Raw genomic sequence first — 24,757 nt, forward strand, 5'->3', positions numbered from 1 at the left:
TCTCTGGGGTGATCGTGACCTGTCTCCTATTGTCACCATTTCCTTTCTTTCAAAGCTGGATTTTTTGACTGTTTTACCTTTTTTAATCCTGTGGTTCTAAGCAGGAATAAAAACAATTAACAGAAAAAATGTGTCTTTTGTGTATTCAGCCAAGACTGTATTTTCAGAAGTGCTATGAACTCCACATCAACATATGGATAAGGGAATACATGGGGCATAATCCCTGTCATGGTATTACAAGTATATGTTAGAACACTAAGATGTAGACAAGAGTTGCCTCACCTCCCCTTACATTAAATTCTGTTTTCATAATCCCAGCCCAACCATCTTCTTTTGAATGCACATGGTCTTTTAGGAAAACATTTTGGGATGTAGGTGTTCCTACAAACATGTCCCAGTGAAGTTAATTTTTTTTCCTTCTGGCCTTCAATTTTAGTAAGCAATATTAAGTATATTTTCAAGAATAGGAGAAAGCTGCAGGACAGACCCAAGGTGACCTGGTTGGTTTGAAGGTAGAAGAGGAGGGCCTCTTGGTCAGATTTACAGGTCTGGTCTGTTGTTTGGATTACCTGGGGCTGGGTGGCAGCCTCCTGGCCAGCTTCACAGGCTCCCCTCTGCCCAATGCACATTCCGATCTTGTCATGTCCCCCCACTCCCTCTGGCATACTCCCACACCATTTAACTATACTTTCCTTTTATTTTACTTTCTTTCTACTAATATTAAATTTTCATTTAATTCCATTATCTGTTACTAAACATTTTCATACACACTCTTTATAAATAAGATCTTTGTATAGTATAAAAGTATAACTATATATGAACATATATTTACACACTTCGTACACTTTCACCTGTGTCATTGTAGACACAAAAATGCACATAGGTGTGTGTATCTGAGTGCCTTTGACATAGTTCTGTGGCAAAGAAAAAGGCAAGACTGTCAGCAAGTAGAGGGAGTTCAGACATCACATGGGGTATGGCCACAATCATGACAAAATGCTGACTTCTGTGGACAAAAGGAGGACTTCCAAGGCCTCATGGATCTGATACAATTCTACTCTAAGGGCATTGTGTGGCTGGAATGATGGGAAGGGCTTCTGGAGACAACAGTCATGGGACTTTTAAGGGTCAGGTTCTCCAGCCCAAGTTGGAGGAATGGCGCCTGCACCACCTGGCACCAAAGTTGTTCGTTAATTGAGAAAAATGACATCTCCCTTGGTTGTAGCCTTATCTATTCCTCTCCTCATTTGTGTAAATCACAACAGAAATCTACAGTGCTGCCACTCAAACAAGGAATGAAGAGAAGTGCTAGACATAAAATAACTAGGAAACAGTATATAATAATATACTGTTATATAATATAGTGTTATATATGTGATGACAGAATATGGTTCGTGGTAACAATTCTAACAATATAGATATTTTAGAAAATATTTGTTAAAAAGTAATAGAGGTAAAGGATATGCAATTAGTGTCATGAAACAGATGTTCTAAGATGTTCATGAGAGGATAGGATAAGGACATAGTTTGAGATAAGTAAAATCCCAAAATGTAATAGGCCTTGGGATAACTAAAGAATTGGCCTTGAAATGGACAAAACTGGGATGATTCTAGGTATCTATGAAATAATAAGGCTTATTTTTGGAATATAATGCTGGCTGCTATAACAAAAGACTTGGGGTGCATGTGCAGCCTGTGGGGTTGTTCAAAGGACAGTGATGATGATGAGAAGCCTTGGCTGGAAGAGACCACTGAAAAGACAAGAAGACCCCTTAGCAGCAGGTGGAGCATGCACTATGCAGTATAGGGACGTAGATTTCAAGAATTGAAAATAGGAGATTTATGGAGAATATTCATGAATATGTATTACCATACAGTATAAAAGCTGTGTTTGGATTCCTTTGTTTCTTGTATGGGAGGCAGGGTGAGAAAAACCCTCCCCATACCCCTAACGATCAGTTTTGCTTATGCTTTATCCAAGCCACTGCCAGATTTCTTTCTGTATCTGCTTGATTAGATTTGATTGTATTATTTTATATAAAATAAAATCTAAAAAAGTTAAAATTGCTGCTAAATCTTACTTTTGTGGTTTGTTAAATTAGAAATATAAGACCTCATTCATAAAAATTTGGTGCTAAAACCTGGGAACTCCAGCCCTGCCGAAGAACCAGCTCTACACCAGTTTTTAGATGGTCCCAAGGTTAGACCCAACTTCCTTGGAGAAAGAGTTCCAATTACAATAAAGCATAAGCAAAAGGAGCTAGCAATAGGAAGCATGCATAAAGGTTCTCTTAAGAGTGCCAGCTAAAGGTGAGAGTATCCATAAAACTTCTTTGTGCACGAAGATCCCCATGAGAAAGGAGACTGTGAGTATCACAAGGTGGGGTGAAGGCAGGTGTGTGTTTGCATTTGTGTTTGTGTAGGCACGATTATGACATGACATCACACTCCAAGGGCTGTGGTAGTCGCAGTCCTTCGTGGGACTTGGCCAGCTAAGGAGAGATGCTTTTATGTTTTTGTGAGTGTTTGAGATGTGACCTAGTCACAAAGTGAGTGTGGACCTCTGAGGGTCGCGATTCTGCAGTCCTGCAAGGGGCTCATCTGGCTAAGGAGGGAAGTGATTGTTTTGTTGTGTTAAGTGTTTTGACTAGGCATCATAAGTCCTGTGAGGGGGTGAGTGGATGTGCTGACCCAGCTGTGCCATGCATATTTAAAGGGTAAGTGAGTGAGTGTGGTTTAATTTTAGCAAAAGTAATAAGAAAGGCTTGCTAAGTGAGAAAGGAGGATTGTGGAGGCTGAAGCAAGAAAGAGTGAGAGGCAGGAGCATATTAGGATAAGTGGAATTAGGCGGGAGCAAGTGCCTGACAAAAGATGAGGCAGTATTACAGGTGATTAAACCATGAATGAGGAGTGAGAGAGGATTTCTCAGGTACAAGGAACTTCTAGTTATTTACCTGCCAAAAAATCCCCAATACCTAGGGCAAGAGCGAGTGGCGTCTTGCACCTAAGAGTGAGTGCTCAGCAGGGAGGCTTGCAGAGTTAGTCTGAAACAAGGAGGTTTCTGAATGATGGGGCAGCAATTCTGTGGGATAGTCCCCTGGGGATGGTATTGAAGTTTTAATTGTTGCAACATTTTTTAAAGAGGTTTGCCCTGGCTTTTAGAAATTAACCCCAATACTAGATCTCAGGGAGACATAATGGACATATTAGATGACTTGGAAAATTTAGAGCAAGAGCTACAAAAAGTTGTAGAAAAAAAAGTTGTACAAAAAAGTTGTAGTGCAGGAACTGTTCATGTGCAAAGATTGTATGTGTATGAGGGTCAAGCATAGAGGAAGGGAAAGGAGTAGAGAGAGAGAAGTTTTTAAAACAATGAAAAATACAGAAGGGTATTAACACTGAAGGATCCACAAAAGCATTGAGACATCAGGGTAATCTAAATTCTACCCCTAATGACTTGAGACCCACCTGTTTCTATTGCCATGAGAAGGAACACCTGTAAAAATTTTGCAAGAAAAGGAAGCAAGATAAAAAAGAGGTTTCAGGAGGAGTAAGGGTGTCAGGGGCTCTATTTAGTAAAGAGGACTGAAACACCAAAATAGCCCTTGATAAAATTAAGATTTGGTCCTCACAATAAAGAAATAATATTTTTAGTAGTAGATACAGGAGCCTCTAGGACTACCATATGAAAGTTACCCCAAGGATGCAAATGAATTTGGGAATGCTCCCAGTAATTGGAGTTGGGGGAGAACCATTCCAAGTCCCCATGATTAAAAATGTACAAGTTGAATCAGATGACATAGTTAGGGTAAATAACTTATTGTTATTACCAGAAATAATTTGTTAAGAAATAATTTATTAAGAAGGGATTGAATAATAGCCCTAGGAATTAGGATAATCCCCCCATTAAAGAAAATTTATAATCTGGAGATTAGTGACACTGTGTGGTATTCTGGTGAAATAGGAGAATTAAATATTCCGTCCATTATCGTTGAAATATCTTCCCCTGAATAAGAGCTGAGAATAACAAATATACAAAGCCCCACTCAGTTTCTTTACAGAGTCCCAGGGGAAGAATTAATACATGACTGCACAGAGGTCATAGAGCTACAAACAAAAATACATCCAGATTTAAGGGACTAGGACTTAAAAACAGGAGAAAAATTATTTACAGAAGGATCATCTCGAGTGGTAGATAGGAAAAGAAAATCTGGGAATGCTATAACTAGTGAAGAAAAACTAGTAGGAAAGGAATCTGGTTCCCTTAGCCTGTCCTAGGCTTGCATTATTTTGTGTGTTGCTATTAACGGACGAGGAAGAGACTATTTACACAGACTTGAAATACACTTTCAGAGTAGTACACACTTTTAGAAAAATTTAGAAAGAAAGAGGACTTACAAACACTCAAGGAGAAAGATTAATACACCAGGGATTGGTTATTTTCGCTATGCTTATTGTGATACCCTTGGCAACTGGCCAAAACCATAAAACTGCATGGGACAAAGTTCAAGAAATAGGAAGCAATGCAGGAACAAGCAATGCAGAAACAAGTGATGAAAAAACAAGTGGTGTAAGAGTAAACAATGAGAAAACAGTCTATGCAAAAAAAAAAAAGTTCAAATAACTATGATCCCTGTGACAAAAAAAAATCACCCTATGTGGGATCAGGGACAAGATGAAACCTGCGTTAGTGGCACATCCATATGTCAATGCTGCCTGTTATGATTTCAGCAGCTTCATAGATGTGTGTGTTAAAAATAGAAAACTGTACTAGTTAAAGAAAAATTTATAATTCAATAAATGAGCTCCTTATCCTTACAGCAATCAAATTTGTCCTCAATATGAAATTTTTTTTTGTTTCAATAAAGCTGAAAATAGAAACAATCCAAGTATAAATATAAGAGGAATTGCATTAAGGGAGAAATTAGATGAAAAACAAAAAGAAGCAAAAAAAGGATATAAAAAAGATCACAGGGAAAGAATTAGAGGAACTGAACAAGTTGTACAAAGAGTAAAAACAATAGTAAAATATGAAGCTATCTTGATAACCTCCCTTGATTGGCTAACGATAAAGCAAAAAGCTGCCTTGAGGGAAAACAGCAGCGGCTGTTTGTGACTTTTTAGAAAGCAGAAACACAGAATAAAACACCATAGTTTTCCTTAGCAGAGTTAGCAGCCATACAGAAGTTAGGGGAAACTCTGAAAGGGGAGGACAATAGATTCTCCCTAATGGTAGGACTAAAACCCTTAGTCAGACAGACATTGACGGACTCACTGAGAAACAAGAGCACTTTGTGATCATTTTTTAAATTTTGTGAGTATATAAGAATATTTAAAATCAGAAAACAAATTACTCAGGGGTGTCTTACATGTTAAAAAGTGAACAAAAAGGTGTTGAGAAGTCATCCCTCTGGGGGTGACCATATAGAATAAAGGCCATTTAAAAGGACCCAGAGTGATTTTATCGAATTACCCAGAGTGGGCAGGTGGAAATATCTATTAGTTATTAATTGACTCAGTGGGTAGAAGCATTCCCTGAAGCTCGGGCTATAGATCAAACAGTCGCCAAAATTTTGTTGAAGCATATTATTCCAAGATTTAGATTACAACTTGAAATGATAAAACAAAATAATTAGGGGTAAAATTTTTTATAGTAATAAATGTGTTTTATGTAGTTTGGCCAAACTAAATGTGTGAGTGTTTAATATGTGTTATTTGTTTTGTTTGTCGAAGTGATTGTGTTGTGACAAAGGGAAAATGTGCAATGTGTACCAAAGGCTAACTACAAAGTATAGTTTATGTCAACCAGAAATTTTTATATAAGCTACTAATTGTAAGCACTGAACGTAACTATTGTAAGGAGAGGTGGTATTAACATTGTCACCGGGGATATCCACCATCAGAGTTGTGTCCAGTGTATAAACACACTGATAAATCGTACAGTAGCGAGCTCAATTTGAACATACAAACTACAGATGAAAAGCATACCCTTGTAAGATAACAAACCACCAATTCCTGTACCACAACTTGGAAATTTTGTAAATTAAATTTTAATCTTTGCTCAAACACCAGCTTGCCATCAATTTTAGAATCACTGGGGTGAATAACTCTGTTGTGTTCAGAAGCTGAACAACATTGCGAAGAATGAATTCACCATCTCTTGAGACACTGGGATCAGAGAACAATGCTAGCAACAGAGGTCCAGAAAGAAATCAACCACTGGAAATGGGATGGGCACAACCTAGGTTGTCATCTGTGGATTTGTATTGTCTGTACAGTTTAACTCATAGTAGAAAGCAACCAAAATAGAAGAAGGGGAAAATCAACTGCTTTGTTTAACCTGCTTAAATCGCTTATGTGACCAGCTTACAATAGCATGCTTTTTAAGTGATTTTTTAGAAACACCTTTAAGTAATAGAGATAGAACCTTTAATGCAACTGTTCAATTAATAGAAGACAAAGACCAACAAGTTTTAGGTGCAATACCCTATGAACAGGCAAGAGAGCAAGTGCGACATTCTATAATAGATAATTGTGTTATCACTGACAGCTTTTGTGGGAAGGAAATCTATGTGCCACACCACAGATTCGTTCCTGGTGCAGGTTAGCATCACAAATGTGTTTATTAGTGGCAAAGATGATTTAGTAATTATCCCTGACGTCAGAGTAGAAAGCAACCAATAAATTAGATTTTATAACCATTTTTTTTTATTATTGCTTAACTAATTTTTTTTAGTATTTGTCTTATAGAAACGAGTATAAAAACATTACCTGTAGTTGGCACATCTCCAGAGCCCCTTTTACTTAGTAAGAAAAGAACTGTCAATTAACCCAGGGAAAGGGATAGGACAGTGCCTCGAGACTGTAAGTATCTTGTGCCATCATCACTGCACCCAGGTGGGCTACACAGAAATAGTATCCTGTGCTATTATCATTGTATCCAAGGGGTAAGAGCGGAGATTGGCTCAACAGAAATGATATCAGCAATGAGGTTCCACGACATAGACTCTGCTACTGAGAAGACTACTATCTTGGCCCTTGGCTGCAACTCAAGAGGCCTTGAGAGAGGTAGAGAGTCAAAACTCCTGAGATACCTACTCCTAACATGTATCATGATACTCTTTGCATCTAGCAACCCCTGTAATAAATGCTACCAACTCATACGGGATGGCCACAATCTGATAACTGTTTTCTCAGTACATCATACTGTTGATGCTGAATGTTATAATGATACAAGTTTAGAAATTTCCCATAGAAATGGCTGAGTCTATTGAGTGGGAGTTAATCTAGGATTAGGTGAATGGATGCCTTTTAGCCCAGACTGCCCCACAGAAGGAGAATTCCTTTGTTTCCCAAAAAGAAAAGAGCGGGGAGATTCAGAACAAATTCATCAGGGTAAGAATAAAGGAAAAAAATCCAAGAGTGTAAAATAATCAATTAAAGCAGCAAGATAGCGACTGGGGTTTGCCAACCTCAGGCAGAAATATTTCTGTAGACTTAATGCAAAAAAATCACAACCAAGTTAGGTTTAGAAAGATGTTAAATTTGTGGGGGAATTAAAATAGCTGAAAGATAGCCATGGAGTGGTGAAGGTCTAGCTCCAGAACACTTTTTAAAAGGGAATCACACCCAAATTTCTGAGAAAATAAAACGGTCCAAAGAGTAGACTTTAAGTCACCAAGTAGTTAGATCAGTTTGTATAACTTGAGAAGGAAAGAACTATATCAAAGAGGTGGGACATATCCCCTGTAAATCTACATTAATTGTAAATTAAGATAGTAGAAGTAAGACCTGGCGGCCAAATAAAACCAATGGGTATTGGAGAATAACAAAGAGAAATTATTACAAGTGAGACAATCAAATTAATCCATGCTGGTATAATAGTTCTAGAGCTAACACTTACCACTCTATAGAAAATGTAGAACCCTATTCGAATCAACCAGACAATATAACTAGAACGTAGAAGGCCCTGATGGGATATACTGGATTTGTGAACAGTGAGTGCATAGTAAGTTATCCCAGAGGTGGAAGGGAACCTGTATTTTAGGAGTTATCCAACCCTCCTTCTTCACCCTGCCATGGTCCAAGGGAAATCTGCTTGAGGATGCCCCTCTTGATAAAGCCATGAACAATAACAAGACAAACCTAAACTTTTTGATAAGGGGCAGCTATAAACAGAGTGAAAATAAATAGCCCATAGAAAGGATCATAGACTTCTATGATCTGACTACTTGGGATCAAAATAGAACCTGAGGATGTAGAACTCCGAACTATCTTTTAAATTGACTGATAAAACTGCAAGTGGGAGTTGAAATAATTTTAAACAAATCAGCAACCCAACAAAACACACACATGCTACCAACAATATATCAAAATAGATTAGTTTTAGACTATCTAAAAGCAGAAGAAAGAAGAGTTTGTGAAAAAACATAATGCGCCGAGATGCTGTCTCAAAATAGGTCACAATGGAAAAGTGTTAATCAAAAGTACCAAGAGCTTCTTTAGGGAAGTCTAGTAGTTTATACTAGCTGGACTCATTAATGGAATTGCTGCCTATACCATATTTTATCTCCTGCATTATGAAAATAAAAATACCACATATCAAATTTATCAAAAAGCGAAACAAATGTGAAAAACTGGATTTTTGAGGATGTGGAAGATACCAAGATTCAGTCTTTTAATGAAAAGCACCAATCAATATGATCAAAAGAGAAAATGGGAGAAATGATGATAAATGAATATGATTAGTTTATAACTATTGTATACAATTACACAATTACAATACAATTGTAACTATATATAGGTATTTTAGAAAATATTTGTTAAAAAGTAATATAATAGAGGAAAAGTGACATTCCCCCACCCTCAGCCCCCTGAATTATCAGGCTAGCACAGAGATCCAAGGCTTTGAGGGGAGGAAATGGCAAAGATTTCCAAAAGAAGCTCTTACCCCGATATATGTTGGTTCAGCTCTCTTTATTCTGTGATGTCCATGAGGAGAGTGGGGCAAAAGAGAACAAACAGGAACTGTCAGGGGTTTATCTAGACTTTGGACAGGGTGGGCTTCTTTGGCTCTCCGCCAACCCCGTTGGGGCAGGAAGGAGGGGTCCAGGGTTATCCTGATCAGAGTCACAGGGTCCTGGGGAAGGGGAAACAGAGTGCCCATGAGCACACTGTAACACCTCCCCCTTATTTGTGAAACAAGGTTACAGGAATACACTGGGCTCGATTCAACCCTGAGTATGGGTTTCCCACCACCTACAGTTGGTGGTGTAGTCAGACCTCCTCAAGTTTGCCAACTCTATGTGGTTGACTTCTGAGGTAGAAGGTATGAGACCATTGATAGCTTTGAAAATCAAGTGATGCAGGATCCCAAACACCAAGGTTACAAGGAACAAAATAACAAGGAGTAACAAAATTGATCTAACAATAGATGTCCACCATCCTGTGAATTCCCAGCCCTTAAATATTCTTTTCAGCATTCGCAGGATGACAACTTGGATGGCGTTCATCACAGGGTTGAGTGGGAGGTAGGTTTTCTCCAAAAGGGAAAAACAAACATTTTAAGTACATGTTAAAGTTTCTGTTTCTGCCGGAAGGAATTCACGCTTAGGAGCATTCCTCTTCTTCCATCTGGCGACGTCTTCTCTTTGAAGCATCAGCTACTTGCTTCTTGTCCCCTTCTGTCTGACTTGGATTCTTGGGGACAAAAGGTTTCACCTACTTCTGGGGAATCCACCGAAGGCCTGAGGGAGTAGCTAAACATGCATAGCCACGACCCCAGGTTACAAGTTCATAGGGACCCTTGGTTTCCCAAGTTTCTGGATCCCTAATCAGGACCGGTGGGTGCTGAGACAATTTGAACTGGTTGCCGCTGTTAAAGTGATGTACAACAGGTGGACTCATGTTTTCCAATGAACAGTTCAGAAAATTGATGGTAAACATGGCTTTGCAGAGCTTCTCTCGTGGCGACATCCACAGAGCTGAGCTGTTTCGTTTTTTCAATACCTGTTTGAGCGTCTGGTGTGCACGCTCGACTACAGCTTGACCTGTGTGGAAGTGGGCAATTCCAGTTTTATGTTCCACTCCCCACTGCTGGAGAAATTCCAGGAACTCCTTGGATATATACGCTGGGCCATTATCTGTTTTAATCATTTTTGGAACCCCCAATGCTGAAAATGCTTCCACTAGTGCTGTTTGGCACAAGCAGCCTTTTGTCCTATATGAGCAGAGGCATACACTGCACCTGAGAATGTGTCCAGGCTTACATGAACACATTCAAGGCGACCAAAACTCTGAATGTGTGTGATGTCTGTCTGCCACACCTAACAGATGCCAAGGCCCCATGGGTTTACCCCCATGCCCAACGATGGCACGGCCTGGAGCTGGCAATTAGGACAGTTGGTCACAATGGCTCGAGCCTAACTCCGTGTTATCTGGAACTGTCGAATCAGACCTGGCACATTCTGATGGTAATGCTGTTGACTCAGCTTTACCTGTTGGAAGACATCAGGGAGACGTGCTTTTTCGACTGGTGCAGCAAGGGAGTCTGCCTTTGCGATTCCCCTCTGCAATCTCACCTGGCAAATCATTATATGACCTCACATGCATCACAAAGAATGGATGCTCTCGGTGAGAGATTAAATAAATCAGCCTTGAGAGCAATCTGAAGAGATGTTCATTCTCTATATCTTTGAGCACAGCCTGCTCCGCCCTGGACACTACTCCTGCCACGTAGGCAGAGTCTGTCACCAAGTTGATTGGCTCAGAAAACTTCTCAAAAGCTCTCACCACTGCAGCCAGTTCAGCATCCTGGGAGGATCCCTCCACAAGCTCAATATCAGCTTCCCAATGCTGAGTCTGTGGATTTCTCCAAGTCGTCACCGATTTGTGGGAAGCCCCAGAGGCATCAGTGAACACTGTGAGAGCCTTGAGTGCTCTCCGTCTCCTTTTCTCTTGAGGAATAAGGTGGAATTCCTCATTGAACAACTTGTGAGACAGGGCATGGACTGATATTTGTCCCCTGTAGCTGTCCAGAGATAGCTGGAGACTGGCGCTGCTCTGGAGCAAATGCTCAAACATCCCTTTGGTCAGTCTCTCAGGAGAGTTCCTTCCCTCCTCAGAAAGCCTGACTGGGAGGTGAATACATGCAAAGTCACACCCTGCTAATTCACACAACCTCACTCTTGCCTTCTGAATCAGCTTTGCTATCAGCTCTTGTGGCCTAGTGATGGTCTTGGATCTTTGGTATGATAGGAAGACCCATTCTACGATTAAGAGTGGATCCTTCTGCCCCTCGATCTATTGGAAAATCAACCCATGCAGGTGTGGCAGCTTTCCTAGAACAATGAACTGGAAAGGCATGTTTGGGTCACACCGATGTGCCTGCCTTTCTGACAAGGCCTTCTATACCTTTTTGATTGCTGTCTTTGCCTCTGAGGTCATTTCCCTGGGGGAGGCCAGCTCCTTCTCCCCTTCAATAAATTGAAGAGAGGTTCTAGGTCCTCATTTGTGAGGCCTAGCCAGGGCCTTACCCAATTTAAAGACCCACACAGTGAGTGGAGGTCTGCTAGTGTTCTGGGGTTGCAATTGATCTCCAATTTCTGTGGGACAATAGTCCTTGCAGAGATTTCCAGGCCCAGGTATTTCCAAGGTGGCATTCTTTGAACTTTGTTTTTCTGCAATTGAAATACAACAGAGGTTAAAATCCCAACCACTAGGTCAAGCGTGTATTGGAGTATAGAGTCACTGGGGGCACACACAAGCACATCATCCATGTATTGAAGGATGATGGCGTCCTTTCTCTCTGCACGTAGTGGAGACAGTAGCGCTGCTACATACTGTTGGCATATGAAAAGACTGGATTTTAGACCTTGGGGCAAAACTTTCCAGTGATAGCGTTTCATCGGGGCTTCCTGACTGATGGTAGGAACCGAGAATGCAAACCTCGGGGCATCTTCAGGGTGCAATGGGATTTGGCAGAAACAGTCCTTCATATCTAATACAGCTAATTCCCAATTTTGAGGGAGCATAGCTGGACTAGGCATCCCTGGTTGGAGAGGTCCCATTTCCTCTACAGTTTTGTTTATTTCTCTGAGATCGTGGAGCAATCTCCACTTGTCCTTCCCAGGCTTCTTTATTACAAAGACTGGGACATTCCAAGGGCTGTCTGTCTCTTGCAGGTGTCCTTGAGCTAACTGCTCCTTCACAAGTTTCTCAAGCTCCTCGAGTTTCTCACTACTCAAAGGCCACTGTGCTACCCACCTTACTTTAACTTGGGGGCAGGGCGCCCCACAGTGGTTACTTCCAAAAATCCTGGGGTGTTTTAGGAATGACCAACTGGACTCCCCATTGGGACATGGTGTCTCTCCCCCACAGAGGAGCCTTATAGTCTGCCACAAATGGGCATCAGGTCCCTCAATTTGCACAACATTTTTTGAAATTTTTGCCAATGTGGTCCCTCCTATGCCCTGAAGTTTGCCTGCCACAGGTTCCAATTCCCAATGCAGTGGCCACATGGTTTTAGGTATCGCCGTGATGTCTGCACCTGTGTCTAGAACCCCTTCCACCTGAAGGTGCTCTGACCCATGTGCTAGGTTGCATGCCATCGAGGGTCTGTCCTCTCCTACCACCTCTGCCCAGTAGACTTCTGGTGGTTTTCCTTCTACTGTTATTTCTACTGGGATGAGAATGGCTTGTGCAAGAATTTGCCCCTTTTCTAGGTAAAATGGAGGGAGTGAACAATGTGCCAATAGCTTAAGACTGGATATTTTTCCCTTAGTAGTCATGGGAACTATTTCAGTCTCTGGAGATGTGTATGCTGTGTCCCCAATAACAAAATACTCACTGTCCAGTTCCATTTGGTATGCCTGCAGGTCTTGTGAGCTGTTTGACAGGTCCACTATAATGACTCCCCAATCTGTGGATCTGAAATGAAATCCTTTGGCAGCCACTAGGTGAGGTCGGCCTAATGGCTGCCAAACTTTGTTAGTTGTACGTTTTACATTTTTATTTTTCTGTCCCCCCACACCATAAGTCCCACCCTCCCCCTTATTTGTTAAAAGGCATTGTCCCGTGTGGGTCCTGCTATATTTATCTTTGTGCGTAGTTGTTTTAGCAGTGGGCACACGCTTTGCACTCAGTTTTTTTTGTTTGTTGATCTGTCTCTGGTTCTGGTTTTGAGGACAGTTTCTGGCAAAGTGTCCTGGTTTCTTGCAACGCAGGCAGATGATGTGCTGCAGCTGGTCTGATGACATTGGTTGCTTCCTTGGACTTGGTGCAGCAGTTGCAACAGGCTGTAGTTCTGCAGATGTTGTATGACTGTCAGGGGTATCGAGCAGCTCTGCTCTCCTGGCGCAGGCATTAATCATCTGGGCAAGACTAGGTGCTGGGTCGAGAGGAAGGCTGAGGATAATTCTACGACAGGTCTCATTCGCATTCCTCTGAGCCATTTCTTTAATCAGCTCTGTTTGTACCCTATGGTCTTGCACCTGTCTTTCAACTTGGGTTCTCAAATGATACACAAACTGTAAAAAACTCTCAGAAGGAAATTGTTTAATGTTAATATAGCTGCCCTTAGCCTCAGTTACTGGTAATTGATACAATGTTTTTTCTGCAGCATTACAGATTTTTTCCAAAACTGACCTAGATAACAGTCTGGGTTGTTTTTCTGGGCATTGTAGGTCTCCTGTACCACATAAATGATGCATTGTAACAAGGTTGCCACCACTGTCTATGGCATCACTGGGTGTTTGTTGTATTTCTTGTAAAACTACTGTCAAAGCTAACTTCCACTTATTTTCCCATATCTCATATTCAGAAGGTGTTAGTAAACATTTAAATAAATCAGTGATATCTTTAGGTACCATTTCATCTGAATTGAAGGTTTTCCTTATCATGTCTTTGAAAATCTCACTGGACCTCCCAAAATCTTTCCGTATTTTGCAGATCTCTGTTTTGTCTCTATATGGTAGTGGTTGGTATGTTCTGGTACTGTTTCTTCTACCTAAATAAACAATCGGTGCTATAGATGATATAGATTCATCGACAGAGGCAGGGTTGTGTCCCCCCGCCACCCCCCAAGTCCCGGTGAGAAGCAGCTCCCTCCCGCTTTCCTGGGCTCTCTGTGCCACAGTGGAAACTCCGGCCCTGCCCATGCTGTGAGCTGCTGGGCTGCCATGCCCTGCACCCCCGCCACGCTGTCCTCAGCGCTGGGGCTGGGAGCTGTGCAGGGGCCGGACCCACCCCCGTTCCCGAGGTAAGGCAGGGGCTGGCTCTGGTAAGGAGGGTGTGGAGGGGCTGTTGGAGGCCACAAGGGATTGGAGGAGGGGTGGGTGGGTGGGGGGTGGAAGGGGTTGTGAGGAGGAGGGGGAGGGGGTTGGAGCACATGGTCGTTGCCATCATGCTCCCGCGTGTGTTTCAGAGACACTGCAGGGCTCTGTGAAGGGAACTCCGGACTATATTTCTCAGAATAACCAGGTGTTAGGAGAGGATACAGGATGGGTGAAGGGATATCAGGGCTGGGATATTGAGGTGGTGGGCAGGTGGGTGAAAAAGGATTATTCGGACTGTGATTCTGTGTATGTATGCTCTTTTCTGGTTCTAAAATCTTTTTTCAGGCTTGTAAAAATATTGGAATAAATCAAGACTTTCTGGACTTTTAAAGTTAATATCTGCCCAATTTTGTCCCAAAAAGAAAGCGAATTTAGTTCTTGCACAGTAAAATTTGGTATTTCTGTTGATAGCCAGTATACAAAGTGCAGGAGAAGCTTATTTGAGAATGATACATTGTTTAGAATATTGCTAAGGTGTTTTAGTATGCTCTTTTGTTCCACCGATACTTTTGCACCCATTATTTTAATCGTATCGCTGGTCTATTCTCCACCAGACTTTGTAACACAGCATGAATTTTTTGAATTCTTGCCGTAGCATGGGAATCCAAGTGCAGGGGGGTGAGGGGGAGGGGCGCTTGTCCTGCCGCTGCCGGAGCGGCTCCAGTTCTAACTCTGGGACAGGGGAGTTTCTCCCGCCACTGTGCCAGAGCTGCTGACTCCCTCCCGTCACTTCACCCCCCAGGGAACACGGGTACTGTCAGTCAGAGCGGTCCGTTCTGCTCCAAACAGCCTGCCGGTTCCAAGCTGACGTGAGGAGGGTTCTGGCGTCCCTCGCATGTAGCTTCCCGCAGTCACTATGGTAATGATCCTCCCAGCCAGACGCGATCCCGGGATGACGCGATCGGAGGACCTACCAAGCCTATGAACTGTGGGGTTCGTCTGTGAACTTGTCTGGGGTCTGTCTCCAGCCAGCTCGCCTGGGGTACGCAGGCAAGGTCCCTGACCTTTCCCTGTCACTCAAAGCCTTTAAAGGCAGCTAGAGTAATAGGGCAGTTGACTGTCCCAAAAAGCTATTGAGATCCTCTGAAATAGAACCTCCACCACCTTCGTGGGCATATAGGCAGCACATGCTGGGGGCCAACTGACGTTCCCCCACCCTCAGCCCCCTGAATTATCAGGCTAGCACAGAGATCCAAGGCTTTGAGGGGAGGAATATCAGGAGATGACAAAGATTTCCAAAAGAAGCTCTTACCCCGATATATGTTGGTTCAGCTCTCTTTATTCTGTGATGTCCATGAGGAGAGTGGGGCAAAAGAGAACAAACAGGAACTGTCAGGGGTTTATCTAGACTTTGGACAGGGTGGGCTTCTTTGGCTCTCCGCCAACCCCGTTGGGGCAGGAAGGAGGGGTCCAGGGTTATCTTGATCAGAGTCACAGGGTCCCAGGGTAGGGGAAACAGAGTGCCCATGAGCACACTGTAACAGAAAAGGATATGTAACTCATGTAATGAAACAGATGTTCTCAGATGTTCATGAGAGAATAGGATATAGAACGTAGTTTGAGATAAGTAAAATCCCAAAACAGAATAGGCCTTGTGATAGTTAAAGAATTGGCCTTGAAATGGACAAAACTGGGATGATTCTAGGTATCTATGAAATAATAAGGCTTATTTTTGGAATATAATGCTGGCTTCTATATAACACAAGACTTGGGGTGCATGTGCAGCCTGTGGGGTTGTTCAAAGGACAGTGATGATGATAAGAAGCTTTGGCTGGAAGCGACCACCGAAAAGACAAGAAGACCCCTTAGCAGCAGGTGGAGCATGCACTATGCAGTATAGGGATGTAGATTTCAAGAATTGAAAATAGGAGGAGATTTATAGAAAATATTGATGAATATGTATTACCATACAGTATAAAAGCTGTGTTTGGATTCCTTTGTTTCTTGTATGGGAGGCAGGGTGAGAAAAACCCTTCCCATACCCCAATCAATCGGTTTTGCTTATGCTTTATCCAAGCCACTGCCAGATTTCTTTCTGTATCTGCTTGATTAAATTTGATTGTATTATTTTATATAAAATTACTGCTCAATTAAAACTGCTGCTAAATCTTAATTTTGTGGTTTATTAAATTAGACATAGAAGACCTCATTCATAACATATATATAGGGAGTGAACTTACTTATAAATACTTATACTTACATTTTAACATACAACAGTAATAATTACAGGGAGTTTGGGGTAATTTGGTATTACTTAGGTAAAGCAGATATATGATGATTAGAGATGACACAAGGCACATGAAGTAGGGCTTTTCCTGAAGAGAAGATTAGAAGCCGCAGGAAACTATTTTTTCTTTCTTATATTAGGACGAAATAGTATGATCGTACCCAATTACCTTATCTAGACAAAAAAAAGAAATCCTTTATATTGTTACTTAAAACAAAGGGGCCACATGAGGATTCTAACTTCAGACTTTACCACTGTACCTGTTTAATTATACAAGATCGTTTAGTTAACACTTCCATTTAAACAAATATACAATTTATATATTAATGTTTTAAAGACTAATCATTATTCTTAACTCAAAATACATACCTTCTATTTTTTTCCAATTTCATTCTATATTCACAAAATCATGATCCACCTACCTTTCATAAGGTAGGTAGAATTTGCCCTATAATCACTGAAGTGAATTGTTCTTTATTTTCTCTTTGCATTATGATTAATAAAAAGAATCTTTTTGAAGAAAAGCCTACTCTTTTTGGAGTGGCTTTGTTGAACTCTCATGATTTACCAGCTAATGCTTAAGGGTGAAGAAAGAGCAACAGCAGCAATCCAATTTTTGAAAGAGGCTGAGAGCAGATGTAGATTTGGCTACAAGTTATCTTTGCTTTTCCAAAGACCATCTCCTCTTTTGTCCAAGAAGGAAGGGTCACACTACACAGCAGCATCCAAAATGTTAAAATATTCATCAAACAGATGATCTGTTGTTGAATTCTAAATCCTCTGGTTTTTATATCATGATTGCCCCTGATTGTTCTCTCTCCAGTTAGAGGACTGAAAGCTTTCAGAAATTATTGGTGCCAAGTTTATTGACTCTTTTTATGGACCAGTATATACTTGCTCACAGGGTGTTATGTATCACATGTTCACCAGAAGTGGAAATGTGACTATTTAAAAGCACTGTTAATATGGAATGACTTTGCCCTGAGGAAACAATGAATTTGGAAAGAGAATTGCCATGCCAAAAATCTTGGGTTACCTCAGGTTGTAAGGGGTTTGAAATTCAGGAGATGAGAAAATTTCTTAAGACAAGGAAGATGAATCATATCAGATGTAACAAATATGCTGAATGATATATTTTCAGAGATCATTGTCTGTAAATCTAGAGGGATCATAATGATAATCTAATCTATTATATACAATTGCAATAGGACTCAACCTAAATGCAATCCTGAATAGCAGAGATATTTTAATGTTTATTTTGAACGTTCATTCGTTCTCATTTTTAATTCACTAATTTAGAGTGCAGCAGGAAAAGAGAATAACTGCCTGCTTGGTCATATGCTGCTTCTAGGTGTGGGGTACATACAGTACAGGAAGGGTCAGGCAGAGCCACAGCTGCACTTGGCAGGTACATGCCGCAAGCAGGGCAATTACCAGTGGCTCTACTGGCAGTTACAAAGTTTTAGGGCTAAAAAGTGGTTACAAATATAGCCTGATGGATATGAAAGTTTTTTAACAAGTAGGTTTTTAGAAGAATTAAAGTTCATATTAAATAGAACCAATACCAACCTGTATCTATGATCAATAAAGCAAAGTCTCAAAGCAAGGTCATGACCTCTTCAGTGAGACCAGGCAATATAAAAGGTAGGAAGGCCAACAGAAACCTTCCTTCTCTCATTATTTAGCTTGTAAAAAACTGTGCACCCTTGACTTCATAATGTCTAATTAAATTAATCCACAATGATAACTTAGGGTAAGAGTGAGGATTGCAGAATAGGTACAGCTGACCAATTAATAAATTACATTAAAATAATGTGGGCTAACTCTTCAAAAAAAAATGAAGCTCAACCTCAAGATTGATCAATTAAGTTTAGCCTAACTACCCATACAGCCTAAGTACAGGCTCACAGAAGACTGAAAAAAGATTTTTAATTCAGAGCTAGTCTAAGGAGAAATCTGATAGCAATCACAGATAAACAAGAGCAGAGACCAAACAAGGCATCCCCCTAAAACTGTAGGAGAATAGTCTGGAAAAATTCAGTGAGAAAGTCTTTGTAAACAAAGTTGTTAGAGCATTAGATTAATCCAATTTATGAGTACAACCAAAAACTTAGGGTATAGTCTGACGTGCCCTTTGATCTTACCTTGTGAAGCAACCTCTCTGAAAGGCAGCTGTACTGAAGAAATAAATGGAAAACAAAAGTGGTGCTGAAGCCACAAAAAACTCAGGTTTTCTTGGAGGAATAGAAAAGTTCGAAAGAAGGGTATTACATAGCAACAGTTTGCGACAAAACTCTAAAAAAACTTGCCGGAAGAATAAGAAGTGCATTGATATGTACAGGTGGGTATGTAAATATATAAAAAATAGAGTTTGCAAATTTGTAAATTTGAGTGTCTTGAAATACCAGAACATTAGTTTCAAACAAAACAAATGGAAGCCTGGTAGGGACAGGCTAGTGTTCTTTGAGTCTGTAATTAACCTGTGTCTGATTTGGGAGAAGAAAGCCACCTGGGAGGATAGAGGTTTCGACTCAAATAGTGATACAGCTGAATGAAGCAGCTGAACTCCATTTGCTTCACGTTTGCCATAAGGATTGTGTGGAAGTCAAACTTTCACAATCTCTAAATGAAGGCCAGATCTTTCAAAAGCCCCATTTGTCCCCTGTTTCTGCTAACTGAACTTGGTACGGTTGGTAATTGCAGATGGAGCCATAAACTTGACACATTAAAAAGGTGTATTTTGCTGAGCAACAAAAAATTATGACAATACAATGTAAATAGCTGAAAAACTTTAACGCCCATCTGAAAAATTAGGATGAAAATTCTGAGACTGATTTATCCTACTCAACTCAGTGAAAATCTCACTTGAAAACCTTCCCTTTCAAAGCATCACACCTCTGACAAAAAAATTTAGTCTGGCAGGTTTCCAGATTGATTTTAACAACAACAAAATACTAGGATTACCTATCAGTCTTTTTGCTCCTTGCTGGCTTTATGCTAGCTGCATTTCTCCACATTTTGTTTCCCTCCACAGTCTGTGTGCTTGAAGCCATTGTGGGGATTTACGTTAGTCCTTGTGCAGGGTTTTAACTAGGCTGCACTTTGTCACAGGCGACTGACGAGTGTTCACGCTGCAGACTTGCTGTGGATGCTTGGAGCTGTGAAACGCGCACGTGGTAAATGGCCGCTTTCCCTACGCGGGTGTGCAAGCATTACTTGCCTGGGCAATCCATCTGCCTGCCTTGGGAGAGTGCCTAGTGTAGCTCAACAAAAGCAAGCCAAGTCTCAAAAGAAAAGACTGATAGCTGCAGCAGAGCATTTCTGCAGCTGAAATCTTATGCTGGTAACACGGACACAGAATCCACACAACTGTCTGGCAGGCTGCTGCGCTCTCTAGAGGGAACTCATAGCAAGGGAAGCTGTATTCATTCCCAGGGTATTAATGCATTCCCAGGTGACTGTTGGAACAGTGAAAATGTTACAGATGTTGATGGTACGGTGTTTCAATAAAATACACGGAAAATTGGCTGAAGAGATGCTCTTTGGAACAAAGCACATCGTTTTCTTTACTACTTGCCAGCTCATTTACCAGCCTTTCTCCCCATTCTCTCTCAGACCCATTTCTCTTCAGCCTTTCAGTGCCAGTCTATGCCAATACCAACACATTCGGAAGATAGTAACACAAAACAGAATCTGATAACTAGTGAATATATGTGCAGACATAAGAGAGTGTAACACAGAAGAATAAAATTATTACTAGGGAACATCAGATGGTGGAAGATATGATGGCAGTTATAGGAGTTCCAGGAGGATGTTTTCATTAATGAATAACAAAAAAAAGGTATATTTAGGAAACATAAAATAGAAAACTATATAATATAATATATTGATATATTATGAGATTAGTACTACCAAGTGGATTAAAAAGGCTTTGAAATAATAAACACAGTCCAACTGTCACTTAAAAAAAAAAGCATACAGAAAGAGTGGCATCTCTGTGTCCACAGCTTATATCAATATTTAAAAAGAGAATCACTGACTTACAAATAAAAATCCTTTTTTTTTTCTTTCACAGAATGTGAGCCATATGATATTTATTATACTATATTAAGCTGAACTGATTTTACCTATTTCTGTAAGTTTTAAATTTCTGCTAACAGAACTACAGTCTACTCTATCTTTTATACAACACCAAACCCTTTACAGGAAGGTAAACATACAGTAGGAACAGATTTAACTGCAGTACTTACTTTTGCCTGGTAATGAAATGTTTGTTGACCCATGCCAGCTCATGAATGCTTCCTGAAAAAGGACTTGAAAATCCAGCATTTCAAAGTGTTTCTCATATATTTAAAGAAGGAAAAAATCCAGAAAGAAAGAGGGGGAAAGACCAAAAAGAAAGATAAACAAAGAAAAAGCCTGTAAGCTTTAGAGCTCTGACTGCAAAATATTCAGCCTGGCAGCTCTGGGAGAAATACAACTCTGTGTACTTGTACATGCTCACCCCATTAGAGGAGGAGTCAGTTTTGCAACACTTATGTTCCTTGCTTCAGCCAAAACAGTGATTCTCTTCAGTGCAAGCAATGTCTGTAGTGTGATCGCTGTAAAGGTGAGAGGTGTACTCTGGAGTGTAGGAATGCAGCAGCAGAAAAAGAATAATTGGGAGCATCAGCTACATACTCTACAGGTTGTTATGATTCCTTTTGAATGTTTATTGCCCATGATTTTTTTTTTTCTGAGGGAAACCAAATACCCCTTCAACATAAACTGTTTCCATAATGGTTTTTGTGTACCAGTAGTTAATGTTTTATATTTTAGAATAGCAGATTTGGTTTTTTTACAACAGAGTGAAAGGCGTTGGCTTTACATCAAAAAGCTGATTAAACAGAAGGGAAATTTTTTTTTTTTTTTAGTTTTGAGAGCTATTATGCAATAAAGCTTGAATTTTACTAACATAATTATTCAGTAGTCATCTAGCTCTACTTAACTAAAAACATTTTTACATATTCTTATAAATGCTTTAACTGAATCATATTTTTATATTCTCTGTATTCAAGCCAGTGAACTGAATATAAACTGAAATGTGTGTATGTATAGTGAAGATACCTTTAAAGAAGAAGACTGAACAAGAAGCCTCTTTTTCATAGTGAAAAGGGATTTCAGGGGTGTGGATGCTATGTTGTTACTTGAGACAAGCCTCTCCAATCAAAGTCAGAATTGCTCACATCTTGTGACCAAATGGACATTCTGCAGACTATTCAAAACAATTGGTAATCATAAGAACAGTGTCTTGTCAAGCATTTGTGTTCCTTGAAAAATGTTTTTAGGTCAGGAGTATGTGCCTTGTGACCTATCAACACAGAAATTATAAAACTTCAGGGGTACTCCTTGAGTGGAGTTTGGCTGTGCTAAGCACTAGCTGCTGCTCAGAAGATCAGTGTCAGACTACACTTCCACTTGCAGAGCTCCCATCATGTGTGCTGTGTTATCCATTTGACTCCATGGTCAGACAGCATAGGAAGTTCAGCTGGTGCTGGAAGACAATTCCTTTTTTTTTTTTCCCTTCTTCTTATTTGTAAACCTCTGAACAGGCTCACTCTGAGATCAAACAAATGCTAGAAACAGAATGTATAGGTGGCAGAAAACACTCAGCTGATGGTATCCCTGAAATTTATCATATGCCCATAGCATTCAGCCAGCTCTGAGCAAATTCTACCAGTGACTGTCTGAGTTGAAAGGGATAAAATTGCTCCTGATAAATAGGGAATAGTTGCTTCAACAGATGCTATCACCTTAAAAATAAGAAAAGGAACACAAAGTAGAATCTAATACATATTTAACCAGTTATGTAGCAGGCAGTGCCCAGTTGTCTTATTTCTGCATCTGCTTGACTCTGCTAAACACAAGCAGATCAAAACAAGGAAGAGAGAATGTGAAAGCTAAGATTTGTATAGGGAGGAACTTTTAAAATGAAAGTGAATGAAGAAGTATTACTATTACTGTCATAATTTCTATAAGAGAAGGATACATTGTTAAGGTCTGCATGTACAGTTCTGCCTATAATCAAAACAGGATTTATAGCCCTAGAATCTGAATGATGGGGAAAACGTAACAAAAAGTAAAACACTAATGGATTAGTAGTGAAAGATGAGGAGTAATAGTGAAGAACTAACACTGGGATCAGTAAAAACGATAACTTAAGACATTTATACCTGCGCTATCCAGGTCATAGCCAGCTGACGTAATGCAGCCCTGGTAACTGTGGCAGCAGGCAGGCAGATAGCTCTTAAATATTTCCCCATGATTTTGAATTAGCTTTTTCAGCTTTTAATGAACACTGTGTCCCTGTGGCTATACTGCTAGCAATATTGTAGCCAGTCAGGCAAGTCAATACAAGCACACTCAGCCTCTGGTGGAATACTGCCAAGAAAAGGCAACTCTGATCCTAGGAGCACTGGATTAAGGTGACTATTTTAAGGTAGTAGTAAAATCCCATATGCACAAAAGACAGGTCACTTACATTTAAAACAGTCTTTCAAATCTCTTGTTTACTCAGAAGAAAAGGAAGGTCACTCAGATGATGTAAAGGCTGTAAAGCCTAGCTATTAAAAGGTAACTGACAGAACTTGGCTGGGTTAGTGTGACAAAGTAAAGGTTGAGACAGAAAATGAAACAGGCACTTACATGTCCCCATAAAGGTAATGTATGTCTATAAATATGAAAGAGAGTAAGCACTGGAAAAGTGCAATAGCAGTTTAGGCTAATGAACAATGCTGGAGCAAAAAGAGCAGGTAGAAACAGAGCACACATAAAATCAGACAGTAAAAGGATACTAACCACTGGGGCATGAAAAATTGAAGTAGACTTTCAGAAGGGTAAAAAAAAAAAAAGCACAACTACTTCTGGAATAGATCTTGGCCAGTCTTTAAAGGTATTATCAGCTTGACTCATCCCATCTCATACAATTTACTGGTGTATCAATTTCAGAAATCTGGTTTAAGTTAGGATTTTAAGTTGCCTAATCATCAACAGAGGAAAATTCCTCTGTGGCTGATCTAGAAGCATAACTATTTTGTTTCTAGAGATCGATTAATTAAGAAGAGTTTGTAGGCTTGGAATTTGTTAAAATAACCTACTAAATTCTAAAAAAAAAAAAAGTCTGTAACATCAATATGTCACTTAAGGAAAGCAAGATTTAGTAAATTAAGAGTGCAAGGGCCTAACTTTATTTTCAATGTAATGACATTTGTATCAGTATAACTGCAATAACCTGAAGTTATTCTGCATTGGAGCTCCATCAGAGTTCTGACATTTAGGCAGAACAGGAAGCACATGGGATCAGAAGAAAGGCAGGAAAGAAGGCAAAACTTGGAAGAACCAGTCAAAGAAATCAATAAGGTTTCAGGAAAAAGCTTTACAGGTGGGTAAAATGTGAAAAGGAGCATGTCAGGTAGTGAGGGGCATTTACTTTGGAGGAGTACAGAGAGAAGACTGCAGTCTGTTTTTTGCTCTCCTACAGCTCTTACCTATCAAAAACTCAGCCTTCCTTGGAGAGTCGCTGTTGAAGGGTTGTGGCAGTTTTGCCACTGCCATTCCTCACCCCCTCAGCAATTCAAGGAAAAAAAAAAAAGACAGCAAAGGAAATCAAACAGGAAAACAGAGCAACCCTCTGTTTTTAAATGTAGAAACACTCTAAGAAACAAAATAAGAAGCTATGGAACTACAGAGGGAACAATATTTTTTCTGCTGCTGTCTGCTTTCTCAACAATGACCTCCTCTGAAGATCAGCTGCCAAAAACATCTGATGTGGCTTTCTCTAAAGACAAAATGTACTTTCAGGACATCTGTTATACAAGAAAATACATGGCAGGTGCCATGGCTACTCAATTCCTCTCAGATGAGCAGCGTGTCTCTAAAGTCCTGGCCTTCTCAACACATAGAAAGCTCACCCAAGAAGTACAGCAAGGAACCCAGAGGACCAGGATGTCCTTAGCACAATGGTGATCATCCTTTTGCCACTGCTGTAGCCAATGCTATCTGAGAAAGGCCTAATGATGGTTCTTGTTTACCCAGAATTGCTCCTAGGCCAGCAAGTCCAGAACACTCTGCATGTATTTCATGTCATCAAAAATATATTCCTTGTTCCTGGAGTTTTGGTATTAGCCACAAAGCACTGATGCTGGTTTATTTCAAATTT

At 40.3% G+C, this 24,757-nt stretch overlaps 1 protein-coding gene across 12 annotated transcripts in view; it reads right to left on the reverse strand.

The window, feature by feature from the left end:
- Window positions 1–24,757, reverse strand: part of PRLR (prolactin receptor) — a 183,464-nt gene that overhangs the window by 78,660 nt on the left and 80,047 nt on the right. The window contains exon 1 of one of the 12 annotated variants that reach the window (XM_041711421.2): window positions 20,811–23,857. The exons of the other annotated variants lie outside the window; for them this stretch is intronic. The gene's annotated coding sequence lies outside the window, so the exon portion shown is untranslated. Of the gene's footprint in view, window positions 1–20,810; window positions 23,858–24,757 lie in introns of those variants that run through there. 12 annotated transcript variants of the gene reach the window in all.

This window comes from Taeniopygia guttata, chromosome Z (assembly GCF_048771995.1).
Source record: "Taeniopygia guttata chromosome Z, bTaeGut7.mat, whole genome shotgun sequence".
Lineage (NCBI taxonomy): Eukaryota > Metazoa > Chordata > Aves > Passeriformes > Estrildidae > Taeniopygia > Taeniopygia guttata.